Source organism: Vulpes lagopus, chromosome 15 (genome assembly GCF_018345385.1).
Source record: "Vulpes lagopus strain Blue_001 chromosome 15, ASM1834538v1, whole genome shotgun sequence".
Classification (NCBI taxonomy): domain Eukaryota; kingdom Metazoa; phylum Chordata; class Mammalia; order Carnivora; family Canidae; genus Vulpes; species Vulpes lagopus.
In genome coordinates, this window is record NC_054838.1 from 32658253 (window position 1) to 32673882 (window position 15630).

Here is a 15630-nt window from a genome sequence, read left to right on the forward strand (position 1 = left end):
GACACCAGGGAATTTGGGGGTTGGTGAAGATATTCCATATCTTGATTGTAATGGTGATTACACAATCAGATATTGTTTTTGAAACTCGGAGAATTTTATAATAAAGAAGATAATTGTTTCTGTACACAAATTATACCTTACTAAAAAATGAAGGAAAAAAAAAGCACTGAAATTTTTAAAATGTAAATTATTAACTCAATGCACAAACTGGGATTGTTTTTCTGAGGGCCCAATACTCATCTCTGAACTCTGAAACAAGAGATATTTCCATTTTCTACTAATATTGCCATTTTCTACTAATCATTTATCACCTAATATGTTGGATCCCGCTTCCCATTCAGTTGGCTTCTGGAGACATATATAGCAGTGTTATATGCAAGAAGCCCTGGTATGACACATGTTGAAGCACCACACTCCTGTGTGATCTGGGATGCATGAAGCCTAAGGGGACCAATCGAAGAAAGTACATTGGCACACACGCACAAAATGACTAGTTAGGCAGATTATCCAATCATTTCATTATTCTTAATGATTTAGACCAAGACAGAATGAACTCAAGTACAAAACAATAAACCAGTGTTTGGAAGACAGCTCCTGAGCACACTTCCTGGAACAGGAGGGTAGGCTGCATTACGTCTATATGCTGTTCTCCTGGCTTCTTTTCTTGTCCAGGAAGAAACTATTTCAAGTATCTCTCCCTGAAATAAATAGAGTTTTCCTGGTGAAGATATTAATCTCACCATAGAGTGTTCTGTGATAGAGAGTGGGTTTCCATGTCTGTTTTGCTAGCTTTTACTTTCCCTGGTCGGTCAGGTAATAGAGCTGCCCAAGAAACTATACTAAATTTTGTAGTGATTTCCTATTGGAATTGACAGAGAAGATCACAGCAACACGAGATAGAAAGAGGCTTCCCCTTGAGTTTGATTAAATCAAGGATGATAGAAAGGAAAGTGGTATAAAATAGGAGACAGAGTTGGATTTTGAAAGGGATACCTTGAGGTGCCTGGGTAGCTAAGTGGCTAAGCATCTGCTTTCAGCTCAGGTCATGATCTCAGAGTCCTGGAATTGAGTCCCTCATTGGGCTCCCCTCAGGCAGCCTTCTTCTCTCTGCCTCTCTTGAATAAATAAATAAATAAATCTTTAAAAAAATGAGAGATGCCTTGACCACTATCCTGAAGGATACCAAGCAGTACTCTTTCAGAAGCCCACATTTTCAATAATGGTGGTGGCAGCTAGAGGATCCACAGAGGCAATGAAACATGTGCAGATAATGGCAATGCTTGCACATGTAGGATGGAGTTACAATTGCAGCCAGCAACCCAAGAGGAAAAGATGAGGAAAGTCTAAGAAATTTGGAGGTAGAAAAATTATTTCCTCTATTCTTTCCCAGATAGGAAGAGGTAAAGTGTGAAACACTGACTATTTAGGATTTGGCCTTGTCAAAGGACACTTATTATGGATTCTATATAGAATTGGAAGTCTATGGAAGCTCTTTGGCCTCAGGTACTGCCAGGCAAGGAGGCATGGCACAGAATTGTACTATTATCATTTGACAATTTTCTGGCCTTACCTTCTGCTCTTGCATTCAGTTGTTTGGTGTTCTAACAAGTGATGATCTTTCTTTCCATGTTGACTTGATCTATTTTACACCATACTGTCTTCATGTTAAATGGGACAAAATAAGTGGTCAGTCAGCCTACCAAAAAAAAAAAAAAAAAAAAAGACTACAAAGGAATGCAACTTTCTGAAATTTATCAATTCTGATGTGATATTTATTCATTGATTCTTTTCAACAGGAAATCAGTTAATAAATGTTATTACTAGGCCATTAATGGTTATGAAAGGTTGTCATGATATTTTTTTTTGTGAGTGTGGGATAGAAAATAACTATGGGATAGAAATTTGGTATGTAGATTTATTGAAAATATATTTCTTAAAAATATCCAGAAAGCAGTAAAAATTACTTTCCTCTAAATGAAATATGTTCTCATTGCTGATATGAAAGCCTAGTGCACTAAAACAAACACTTGAACACTTCCAATTCTCAGTTTCCTTACTGGTATACAAAGAGAAGGAGAGAAAGACACAGAGACAGACAGGAAGGAAGAAAGAAAGAAAAAGAAAGAAAAAAGATGGAAAGAAGAGAGCGAGGGGAGGAAAGAAGGAGCGAAGAAAGAAAGAAAGAAAGAAAGAAAGAAAGAAAGAAAGAAAGAAAGAAAAAAAAAGGAAAAGAGAAGGAAGGAAAAGAGGGGAGGAAAGGAGAGAAGAAAGAAAGGGAGGAAGAAAGAAAGAAAAAAGAAAAAAAATTCCTAATATATATAACAATAATTTATAGAGCCAGAACTGTGAAGTATTTTATACTTTGATCAGAGAACAAATTAGCAATGTGACTAAAAGAGCACATGCTTTCCTGGCCCTAATTTGAATAATCTAAAATATACTCCTTTGCCCTCTATTTATAATACAAATAATAAAATATTACTAGAAATGTTGCTTTGAATCCAATTAGAAACATGTTTTGTTGCTTAATTTTTTTACACCAAAAGAATCAGTGAAACAGTAACAAATCTGAGAAATCCTTATAAAATATTCTCCTGTACAATCTCCTGATGGATATGTTTCTAAGAGTCCCAGACAGGGCTAAAATCAATGAATTAAATATTTGCAAAGGATTAAGTTCTACAAATCATGTCCCTTTCAGAACAGCCTTTCTGCCAGACGCTGGTGTCATGGACTAGTGCATGTATTTACTTTTTTTGACTCACAGTGAGTCTCCTTCACAGAATCAAAGCCATAAAGTTCTGAAGAAAAAGTCTACATTCCATGTCAACTCCTGTTTGAGCACATTCAATGAACTGCTGTTCTGGATACTTTTATAAGTATTACCTAATAAAATCTTCATGACACAAGTGTGTGGAATTAATTAATTCATTCATTCTTTCAGTTTTCTGTAATAGTTGGTTAAGCACTACCCTGGGCCCTATGCAAGCAAGCTAGTGGATCCAGAGATCACAGTTCTCTTAGCTCTTGGGAAATCATACTCTTGACGGGGAGGCAGACGAATAAAAATAGCATCTCAAAGCAGAAAGATAAGACTCTATAGGAAAGGGAAGCCCACAATTCTGTAAAAGCAAACAGGAGTAACACTCTCCTTAGGACTAAGGAGATGCCAAGGAAGGCTTGCTGAGCTGAGTGATGAGAGATAAGAAATGGTTATTAGGGAGATGGAACAAGAGTATTTGGGAAAGGGGCAGTGGTACAATTACTAAAGTCAAAGAGCCCAAGAATATTTTTTATACTCACTTGAAAGTACTACAAACAGTATTTATGTGGAGATAGGTTAATTAACTGCTAATAAATTATATGTTTATACACTATGCCAAAGTATGGGATATTAATTGAAACAGATAATTTTGCTGTAACTAATCATGAGTTGAGGCTGTTCTTATATAAATATGTCACTTTTACAGCTACTCAATTTCTGAGTAGAAAGTGTACTTTTCAACATTCTCCTGATAATGTGCTATCATCCATACTATGTTATTAGTTAGTGCTCTCTAGAGAAATAGGACTTATAGGAGATTATATTTATATATATTATATAATTGGAGAACCAGGAAAGTTGGTAGTGTCCGAAAGCCTGAGAAACAAGTAGACAATGGTGTAACTCCCAGTCTGAGGCCAAAGGCCTAAGAACCAGGAGGCCACTAGTCTGAAAGCCTAAAAGCTCTAGTATCCAAGGGAAGGAAAAGATGAATGGCCCAAATCAACAACAGAGGGGGAATTTGCCCTTCATTTGCCTTGTTGTTCTAGTTAGACCATCAACAGATTGAGATTGGATGGTGCCTGCCCACAGTGTTGAGGGCAGATCTCTTGACTCTGTCTATTGAGTCAAATGCTCAGCCTCTTCCAGAAACACCCTCAAAGACAAAACCAGAAATGTTTTACCAGCTATGTAGCCATGTGTTAGATGAGTCAAGTTGACTTATAAAATTTATGATGACAACTATCTTATTCCTTTCTGCATTCTACAACATCTCTCTCTCAGGGGATATGGTACATATAGCCAAGAGCAAGAACTGTGTGTAAGGTTCTCAAAAGAATTGAAACATATATGATTTTAAGGGTACAAAAACCCTAAATTTTTGTTCAAATACATCATTTCAAAGCAGAAATTTTATGTTGCTTTCCCAAATACCTCCTTTACTTTTCTGAGTTCTCTTTTACAGAGAACATATTTTTCCGAGTCTTCCTGATCCAGCAATCTCTATCTATACTTAGAATAGCATTAGAGAGTCACTACATTTATCAACACATGTACACACACACCACACACACACACTTTGTCTAGTTTTTCAACTCTGCATGGCATAAAACATGAAATCTGTGCTTTGGACTACAAAGCTATATGTGATGTGGCCCTGACATTTTCTCCAAATTCGGTCAGACTTACTCCTCACTTCCTTCTAGGTGTCCAGTTTCTATCTACTCCAGGGCTTTATTTTTCTTTCTTCACATTTCTTTCTTCATATTTCTTTCTTTACATTTCTTTCTTTCTTTCTTTCTTTCTTTCTTTCTTTCTTTCTTTCTTTCTTTCTTTCTTTTTCTTTCTTTCTTCTTTCTTTCTCTCTTTCTTTCTTTCTTTCTTTCTTTCTTTCTTTCTTCTTTCTTTCTTTTTTTTTTTTTAAATTGGAGTTCAATTTGCTAACATATAGCATAACACCCAGTGTTCATCCCATCAAGTGCAACCCCAGGGCTTTAAAGCATGTTTTCTGTTTTTTTGTTTTTTAATCTCATAACTGAGCTGACTCCTCCTCATCCTCTAGGTGTTAGCCCACATCCTGGGAGAGGCCTTGCTAATGTCTCCACTCTTCTTTTTTTTTAAAGATTTTTTTTTTTTTTTTTTTTTTTTTTTTTTTTTTTAGAGATTGAAAGAGCATGAGTGGGGAGAGGAGCAGAGGGAGAGAATCTTCAAGCAGACTCCCCACTGAGTGCAGAGTCCAACACAAAGCTCAGTCTCATAACCCATGAGATCATGACCTGAGCTGAACCCAAATGTTGAATGCCACCCAGGCACCCTTCTTGCCCCACTCTTAATTACAGTTTTTTCTTATTCTATTTCAAATAATACTCTTTCATAACTTTATATAGTATTTACTTCTTAGTGGCTTATTATTTTAAATGTATGTCTATCTTGTAAGCTTATTGAGGGCAGAAAGTATAATTTTTAGGTTCACTACTCAGGATAAGCTACATAATTTCTGATTCCCAGGGCAAAATGAAAATCTGGGTCCAAGAGATCATTGCCCATGTTCTCTTTTTGGAGTTTTATGGTTTCAGGTCTCACATTTGGATCCTTAGCCCATGTTTAATTTTTGTGTATGATGTAAGAAGGCATTCCACTTTCATCTTTTTTGCATGTAGCTGTCCAGTTTTCCCAGCACCATTTGTTGAAGAGACTGTCTTCTCTCCATCGTGTATTCTTGCCTCCTTTGTTGAAGATTGACTGTGTAAGTGCCGCATTATTTCTGGCCTTTCTATTCTATTCCATTGATCTACATGTCTGGTTTTGTCACTACCATACTGTTTTGATTACTATAGCTTTGTTGAATAGCTTGTAGATGGATCTGGGATTGTGATACCTTCAGCTTTATTTTTATTTCTTAAGATTGCTTTAGCTATTCAGGGCTTTTGTGGTTCAATATAACTTATAGGATTATTTGCTCTAGTTCCGTGAAAAAATATTTTTGACATTTTTATAAGAATTGTATTTAATCTGTAGATTACTTTGGGTACTATGGATAGTTTAGCAATATAAAGTCTTCCAATAAGCATGTTCTATCTTTTCACTTGTTTGTGTCATCCTCAATATCTTTCATAACTGTTTTGTGGTTTTCAGAGTACAAGTCTTTCACCCTCTTCATTAAGTTTATTTTTATGTACGTTACTCTTTTTGTTAAATTCATAAATGGTATTGTTTTCTTAATTTCTCTTTCTGCTACCTTGTTATTAATTTATAGAAATGCAACACATTTATGTATATGAATTTTGTATCCTGAAACATTACTGAATTTATTTATTAGTTCAACAGCTTTCAGGTGGAGTCTTTAGGGTTTTCAACATATAGTATCATGTCACCTGCAAATAGTGAAAGTTTCACTTCTTCCCTACCCATTTGGATGCCTCATATTTCTTTTTCCTGTCTGATTGCTACAGCTAGGACTCCCTCAGGCAAGGGAAATAAAAGCAAAAGTAAACTATTGAAACTACACCAAAATAAAAAGTCTTTGCAAGTGAAGGAAACCATCAACAGTCAAAAAGCAACTTATTGAATGGAAGAATATATTTGCAAATGATATACCTGATTAAGGGTTAATATCCAAAATATGTAAAGAACTCTTACAACTCAACACCAAAAAAATCCAAATAATCCAATTTAAAAATGGGAAGGCCTGAAAAGACATTTTTCCAAAGAAGAGAAACATATGGCCAACAGACACAAGAAAAGATGCTCAATTTCACTAACCATCAGGGAAATGCAAATACAAACCACAATAAAATATCACCTGACACCAGTCAGAATGGCTAGTACCAGAGAGACAAGAAATTAACAGTGCTGGTGAATATGTAAAGAAAAGAGAACTTGGTAAGAATGTAAATTGGTATAACCCCTATGGAAAACAGTATGGAGGTTCTTCCAAAAATTAAAAATAGAAATACCAAATGATCCAGTAATTCCACTATTGGACATTCACTCACAGAAAATAAAAACACGAATTTGAAAAGATATAGGCACCCTCATGTTAACTGCATCTTTATTTTCAATAGCCAAGATATGGTAGTAACACAAGTATCCACTGATAAATGGAATACAGCTCAGCCATAAAAATGAAATCCTCCCATTTACAACAGCATGGATGGCTATAGAAGCTATTATGCTTACTAATATAAGTCAGATGAAGAAAGACAAATACCTTATGATTTCACTTATATGTGGAATTTAAAAATAAAACAAACAGATTATACAAAGAACAAACCAGTAGTTTCCAGAGGGGAGGAGAGTTGGGGTGGGGGGGCTGCAAAATAGGTGAAGAGGATTAACAGGTACAAACTTCCAGTTATAAGATAAATATGTCATGGCGATGAAAAGTATAGTATAGGAAATATACACAAAAGATTGTAATACTGTTGTATGGTAGCAGATGTTAACTATACTATGGTGAGCACTACATAATGTATGTAATTGTCAAATAACTACACTATACATCTGAAACTAATACAATGTATGTTAACTATACTTTAATTAAGAAAAAAGAATTTAAAAAGAACCATGGGTCCATTATTCAAATGTTCTTAAGGATTTCAAGATGAGAACAACAGAGCATTGAACCAAGCATGGCAGACTTCTAAGAGCAGGGCCCTGAGTTATGGCACAGTTCACACACATATGAAGCCAGCCCTGTTGTCACTTTATACCCAGTGTATACAATAATACCTGAGAAAGAAGTACTCAATAAACACTTATTTAATATAGTGAATAAATTACTAATAGATGAAAAACACAAACACATATTTATACAAGTATGTGAATAACATAATCCTCCCAAGGAACATGTTCTGAAAAGAATGGAGAGAGAACATAAAGCACAGTGAATCAATGGGAAAAGAAGATAAAATTGAAGAAGCCAGACGCATAAAAATTCACGTTCAATATTTTGCTTGAGGTCATTTCTCTTCTATTAAAAAATAGAAAAAGTCTCAAAAATTATATAGAAATTTGACTCTTTAGGAAGAAAAAAATATAAGATTTTTGAAAAATAAAGTATTCTAGGCAAAGCATGCCTTCATATACTTTATTTCATTTTAACCTCAAAAACTGTGTGAGAGAGATTTTTTTTCCTTCCTTACCTATATATTTAAGAAACCTGTAGTTAAGAGACGTAAGATAATTGACCTAATTTCCCAAAGTGAGTTATTTTGAGAGCTGGTCATAATTTTTGTATCTAGGACAATACTGCCTTTCTTGTGCCTCAGTGAACCCTATACCATGGAGGGCCTTTCTTGAAATTTTCTAGATCCTATTTAGGTATTGGGCAGGGCTAATAATAGAACACTCTGAGCCTAGGATAGATATGGTCTCAGATTTCTCTTTGGGATACTCTGACCTTTAATGCCCATCTTTGAGCAATGGTCACCAGCTCTGAGGAGTCAAAATTTATAAAGTCAACATAATGTCCAAGTCTTCTGATTCAGCAATCCCTTTCCTTGAGATGTAACCAAAGGAAATTCAACACCAGAAAATAAAACCATTGTAACGTTTTCTATAAATGTAAGGAAAAATATTTTCTATACATTTTCACATTTTCTATAAATGTAAGGGGAAATATTTTATCAAATTTGTTGTCTACCATGCTTGTGCAGGGTTTTTAATATGAATTGACTGATTTAGTGAGAAATTCAGGTGAATGAAAATTACAAAAAGGATATCAATACATTATAATACAATAAACACTGAAAGAAGAATACTTCCAAAGTGTGGTATAAAGACATCCTACTTTAGAAGCAGCTACTTATTAAATATGCCCTATCCAATGGCCTACCCTTGGCCCTTGACCTTTATTGAGTCCCCTGTGTTGTCATAGATTCTCTCTCATCAGTCTATTCTGACTGCAGTGTTGCCTCTGGTCTAGAGCAACCAATGAAGAAATGGTGGCTAGGACTCCTTTACTCTGTGCATTCCTTGGCCAGAGTGGTCACTTTACTTCCTTTGCAGGCTCCAGGACACACATCTATCAGTACTCTGGAAGTGGCTCCACCTATCTTCTCTGCAAAGCCAATTGGCGCTTCCAATCAATCTTTTCTATTGCTTCTCATTTGTCCTGTGAGGAGTATTCTCTCAGATTGCTCTTATGTTTTGTCAAATGTTTCATTAGGACCACTTTTCCTAATCTCTCATAGGAGTCTTGCCTATCTTTCCCACAGGTGTCAGTGTGTGGTAGACAGGAATGTGGTCAATATTAAAAAAGAAAGACCATATTCCATATAGGAATCCAGTAAAGGCAGAGTTCAAAAGGAGACACAATTGCAAGGTTTTTTTCCTATCTTTAAACTGGGCAGCCACATGCAGAACAATGAAACTGCAGCACTTTATCACACCATACAAAAAAAAATAAATAAATTGAAAATGGATGAAAGACCTAAATGTGAGACAGGAATCCATCAAAATCCTAGAGGAGAACACAGGCAGCAATTTCTTTGACCTTGGCCACAGCAACTTCTTGCTAGACACATCTCCAGAGCTAAGGGAAACAAAAGCAAAAATGAACTATTAGGACTTTATCACAATAAAAAACTTTGTACAGCAAAGGAAACAATCAATGAAACTAAAAGGCAACCTACAGAATGAGAGAAGATATTCCCAAATGACATATCAGATAAAGAGCTAGTATCCAAAATCTATAAATAACTTAATCTCATCCCCCCCAAAATAAAAATCCAGTAAAAAACATGGGCAGAAGACATAAATGGACATTTCTTCAAAGAAGACATACACATGGCTAACAGGCACACGAAAAAATGCTCAACATCACTTGGCATCAGGAAAATACAAATCAAACCCACAATGAGATAACACCTCACATGGCTACAATTAACAACTCAGGAAACAATAGATGTTGGCAAGGGTGTGGAGAAAAACAAATGGCACATGCATCACAATATTTATAGCAGCAATGTCTACAATAGCCAAAATATGGAAAGAGTGCAGATGTTCATCAATAGAGGAATAGATAAAGAAGATATGACATACACACACACACACATATATATACAATGGAATATTACTTAGCCATCAAAAAGAATGAAACTGCCATTTTCAATGATGTGGATGGAACTAGAGAGTATTATGCTAAGAAAAATAAGTCAGAGAAAAACAAATACCATATGATTTCACTCATGTGGAATTTAAGAAATAAAATTGATGAACATTGGGAAAGGGAAAGAAAAATAAAATAAGATAAAAACAGAAAGGGAGGCAAACCATATGAGATTATTAACCATAGGGAAAAAAAAATGAGGGTTGCCGGAGGGGAGGTGAATGGGGGGATGTGGCAATTGGGTGATGGCTTCAAGGAGTGCACCAGATGTAATGAGCACTGGGTGTTAAATGCAACTGATGAATCACTAAATTCTATCCCTGAAACTGATAATGTACTATATGTTAACTAAATTGAATTTAAATAAAAAAATTAAAATTAAAAAAAATTATATGTATACCATGATCAGAAAACTAATTATTTGTCACATGTACTGCATACTCTGGTTAAGACTTGCCCTTGTGGTCATTATCAATAAAGCTCAGTAGTAACTTTTGAGAGAGTAATTGGATGTCAGTATTCATAGGCATCATTATTTACATTACTGCAAATAATGAATGTGTTGGTTGATGTGATGCAACCAGCATTAAATATGTGAAATTAAGGAATGGAATAGCCAAGTAGGTCTATGTCATTTTAAGTAAAAGAGCCATGGCATTGTGAGTAATGACAGAATTGCTACATTTTTCTTATAGTAGGAGCTATAAAATTAGCCAGGGATAGCATATTTGATAATAAAGAACAGAAAGAGATAATTTGTAGACCTAGACAGGAAAAGATGGTGCCTGGACACTATAGAAATCTTCAAATGAATTCATTGGACAACAAACAAGTATGAGTAGTTCTTCTCTATATAGTTACTGTATACTCTTCATTGGTAAATCACTGTATCTCATGTACCCAAGGATTTTGTATTTATTTTTCAATTTTTTATTTAAATTCATATTCAGAGTCCAACAGTGAAAGGCTGAAAAGTTTCAGAGCTCCGTCCTTGACACTTCTACTTTTTCAAAAGATGATATATATATTTTTTATTTTTATTTATTTATGATAGTCAGAGAGAGAGAGAGGCGCAGAGACACAGGCAGAGGGAGAAGCAGGCTCCATGCACCGGGAGCCCGACGTGGGATTCGATCCCGGGTCTCCAGGATCGCGCCCTGGGCCAAAGGCAGGCGCCAAACCGCTGCGCCACCCAGGGATCCCTCAAAAGATGATATTGAGAAATGACTTACAGAATTAAAAACTGCTTGCCTTCAGAAGTAAAAGGTAGAAACATAGAAAGAGTGGCTTAACTTCACTTGTCTTTCTAAAATAGAAAAAGAAAAGCACAAATTAATACCTACCTTTAAAGAATTGGAAATCTAGCATTTAATTTGCATCTCCATCTTCCTCATCCCCAACATTTGCTCAAACACCAATTCCGGATTGTTAAGATTCCACTCACCAGTGAGCCTCAACTCCTCTCATTTCTCTCTTTAGTAACATCCAAGGTCAGGCTGCCAATCCTCACCTGGTGCACCTAGTGACTGCCACAGCCTGGTAAATCATCTTCTACTTCACTATCATTCTTCACAGATCCTGTCTCCATAAAACAATGAAAATTATCGCTCCCAAATGTGAATCTGCATATGTTGACATCCTGCTTAAAATATCTTTGCCTCTTGTCCTTCAAATGAAGTCCCAACCCTTCACCATGACCTTTCTTGATCAGACCTACCATTTCATCCAGCATTCTCTCTTACTATTCACTCAAGTAACCTCAACCAAATAGAAATGCTTCCATTTTTTAAAAAAATTTAAATGTAATTAGCCAGCATATGGTAGATCATTAGTTTCAGATGTAGAGTTCAATAATTCATCAGTTGCATATAATACCCAGTGCTCATCACATCAAATACCCTCCTTAATGCCCATCACCCAGTTACCCCATCCTCCCACCCACCTCCCCACTGACAACCCTCAGTTTGTTTCCTATAGTTAAGAGTTTCTTATAGTTTTTCTCCCTCTCTGATGACTTTCATTCTTCCAGACAGAGCAGACCATTTCTCCTCTTAAATTTTGTGGAAGTTGTTCTTTGGACCAACTGCACCCTCACACTCTGCCTAGATAATTTTCTCCCTGTTCTTCAGACATCAGCTCACCCTTTACTTTATGTAAGACTTTGCTCAGGACTAACGAGATGCATGCCATGCTGGTTGTTCTGTAATAGTATCCTTTTCACACTTTATAAGTACTACTTTAGTACCAATATTCTTCATTGGATTAAAAATGTTATGAAAGAAGAAATCATTCTGTCTTATTTGTCTAGTCTAGTACCCAATATTTTGAGTGTTAAATAAATATCCATTAGATGAACACATGAGGGAACAAGTAGTAGAATTCTTACTTGATATCCTAATTATAGCCTTGTGGGTGTTGTGAACAATGTTCAATTTGAAATCTATTGTAACTTGCTCATTTATTTTAATTGATTTTAATTCCAGAATTAAACTACCCAAAGCAAAACAAACAAACCAAAAAAAGTCTACAGTTTATTAAGTCAAGGAGAAACAAAAGACACTGAAATTCTGTACTATTTCTTTTTTTAGTTATTTTTTTTTTGGATTAAGTAAACATTTCAAGGTCCAACACCCCTATTACAGATAACTGTCTGTGTCAAAGTAAAATTGGAGAATGTAAGGAGGCCAATTATATGGAGATGATGCTGCTGACCAGCCAGTGGGATAAATCTGAAAGGAGTTTGATATAAGCTATATGAGAAACCAGAAACTGAAAAACTGACTTAAAATGATTCAAAGTAAACAGAATGCAAAGCTTTTTGCTTTAGGAATTCTTCCCCTTTGGATGTTGCCTAAAATAATTATTCAACAGTGTAGTAAAGAAGAAGATTTCCTACTCATTGTAATATTATCTATAAATATAAGGGAAGTATTTTATCGATTTCACTGTCCACTGTCTAGTTTCACTGTTGGACTCTGAATATGAGTTGACTTTATGGAATAAGACATTCAAATGAATAGGAATCATGGAATAAAATCCATGTTATAATGAACACTAAAATAATAGTGCTTTCTAAAGTTTCCTGTGCAGACCTTTATATCAAAAGCATCTGCTTGTTAAATATACAGACTAATGGGCCTCAATTCAGAACTACTGAAAAAGAAATTGTGGAGATGAAGGGTCCAGAAATTATTTTTCCTTAATATACAAAATATTTTTCTTAATGTGTAATTTTTGTAGAAACTATTTTAGAATAACATGAAAAAAATATCACAGAAATTTTATTAACTAAAATAAAAACCCTTGGTTCTGGTCTTTACAGACTCATGAATTAATCATCCTTATCTCTTTTGAGTCTGACCTGGAGTAAATTTACACTAAAATATTCTGAAATTTGGAACTAAAATACATGGATTTTAAACAAGACTGAATCTCTTATGGTTAAATGTGATCTTAAAGTGTTTACTTAATCTCTGAGCCCCAAGCAATGCAAGTACAAAATAAATGATATAAGTTCACCTCATCTGTCAGAAGACGATATGCAAGAAATGTATAGCCAGTGATAGAATGGAAGAACCATAGAATGGAAGAACCAATGTAAGTCAGTTGGACTTGTGCTTGAGTACTAGGTTTGTTATTTAATAGCAATGTCAACTTGGACAAATAGTTCAACATTTTTCATTCTCTGTATCGAATAGGTCCAATAACAGTTCACTGGTAAACCTATAAGTTATCAACTCTCTAAAAATAAAAGTAATTTCTTTATTTTAAGCCAGGAATATATAAGATTCAAGACAGAAAACGAGGGGCACATGGGTAGCTCAGCAGGTTACCTGATTGCCTTTGGTCCAGTCATGATCCCAGAGGTCTGGGAATCAGCTCCACACTGGGCTCACTGGTTAGGGGGCAGTCTGCCTCTCCCTCTCCTTCTTCATGCTATCTCTCTCTCAAATTAAATAAATAAATAAATAAATAAATAAATAAATAAACAAACAAATAAATAAATCTTTAAAAAAGAGAACAGAAAACTAGAAACTTACACTATTCAGTTTACACTAAGGATGCAATACTTTTCGATTGTATTACATTGGGCATTCATTCTAATGCTCTATCTTCCAAACTTTAAAATATTTAAATGATCTCTATTTTTTTCTCTGATACATACTGTTTTCAAATTATTTTATATAATATATATATATATATTTTATCTTTGCCCTTTGTAAAGCCCGTATCATGCCTTTCTTTACAAAAAGTATGCCATTAAAAAAAAAAAAAACCTTTCACAGATTTTTTTTTAATGATAAACTGCTTTAAACTACTCTACATAGAGAAAAGCTGTATTCTAATTTGAAAATTATATGATAAACAGGAAGAATTCAATACCTGGAGCCATACACTCCAAAAAATAATTGTGAATCCCCATTGATCTAAATCAAAATGGTAGATAATATGGATAAAATACCACCTGTTGCACTTGTCTACCTTTAAGTTCTTGGTTTGTATACTGCTCAGGTGAAGCCTTCATAAAATCCAAATCACACAAATAGTAAAAGGTTCATTACAAAACTCTTCAGTTATGCCCATAATTCTTAAATGAACCATATAATGAAAGGCCTTACCTTCTCAAGGTGGTCCATGAGAACCCACTAAAAACAGAAAGACCACCTTATATTTAGAAGGCAATCTGAAATACTCCCTAGAAATTCAGAATGCCCAGAGAGGAAACAAAATTTGCTTAAGATCCAACAAATATGTTTACTAATACATAGTTTTGTCTCTGTGTGTTCTAGTCTTTCAATGAATTCATTTAATAGAACTTTATTCAGTGTCCACATATGTATCATGGAGCAAGACAGAGTCCCTATTATAGAACTTACATTCTAGTGGACTCATTAATATGCATTGATAAGTGCTTTAAAGAAGATACATAGAGTGTCATCATAGGGAGTAAAAGGGATAGGAGGGGTAATATCTCAGAAAGAGTTTCAGGAAAAAACCTCTTGAAAAAAAGGTGTGTTTGAGCTAAAGTTCAAACTTTGAGAAGGAACTGCATATGTAAGGATCTCTTTTCTAGAGAAAAGATCATCCCAGGCTTCAGTGAACTCAAGTGTAAGGGGTCTAAGGCAGGGACACAATGGGGACTAATGTGAACAAGGAGGAGTGCCAGATGGCATCAGAAAATTATCACCGCTTAAAATAAAATAGGGACATACCCCCAAAACATTGTGGGTTTGGTTCCAGACTTCCACAATAAAGTAAATATAACAATGCTAGTCAAACAATTTTTTTTGGTTTCTCAATACATATAAAAGTTACATTTACACTATACTGTAGTCTATTAAGTGTGAAGTAGCATTATAACTAAAGGTTGTATAAATCTTAATTAATAAAAAATGTATTGCTAAAATGCTAACCATCAGCAGCTCTCAGTGAGTCATAGTCTTTTTGATGGTGAAGGGTCTTGGCTCAATGCTGATGGCTGCTCACTGATAAGGATCATGGTTGATGAAGGTTAGGGTGGCTGTGGTAACTTCTTTTTAAGAAGGAAACTAAAGTAAAGTTTGCTGCATTTATTGACACTTCCTTTCAAGAATGAGTTCCCTATAGCATGCTATGCTATTTGATAGCATTTCATCCATGGTAGAACTTCTTTCAAAATTGCAGTCATTCCTCTCAAACCCTGCTATTGTTTTATCAACTAAGTTTAGATAATATAAATCATTTGCATCATTTCAACAGTATTCATAGTACATTC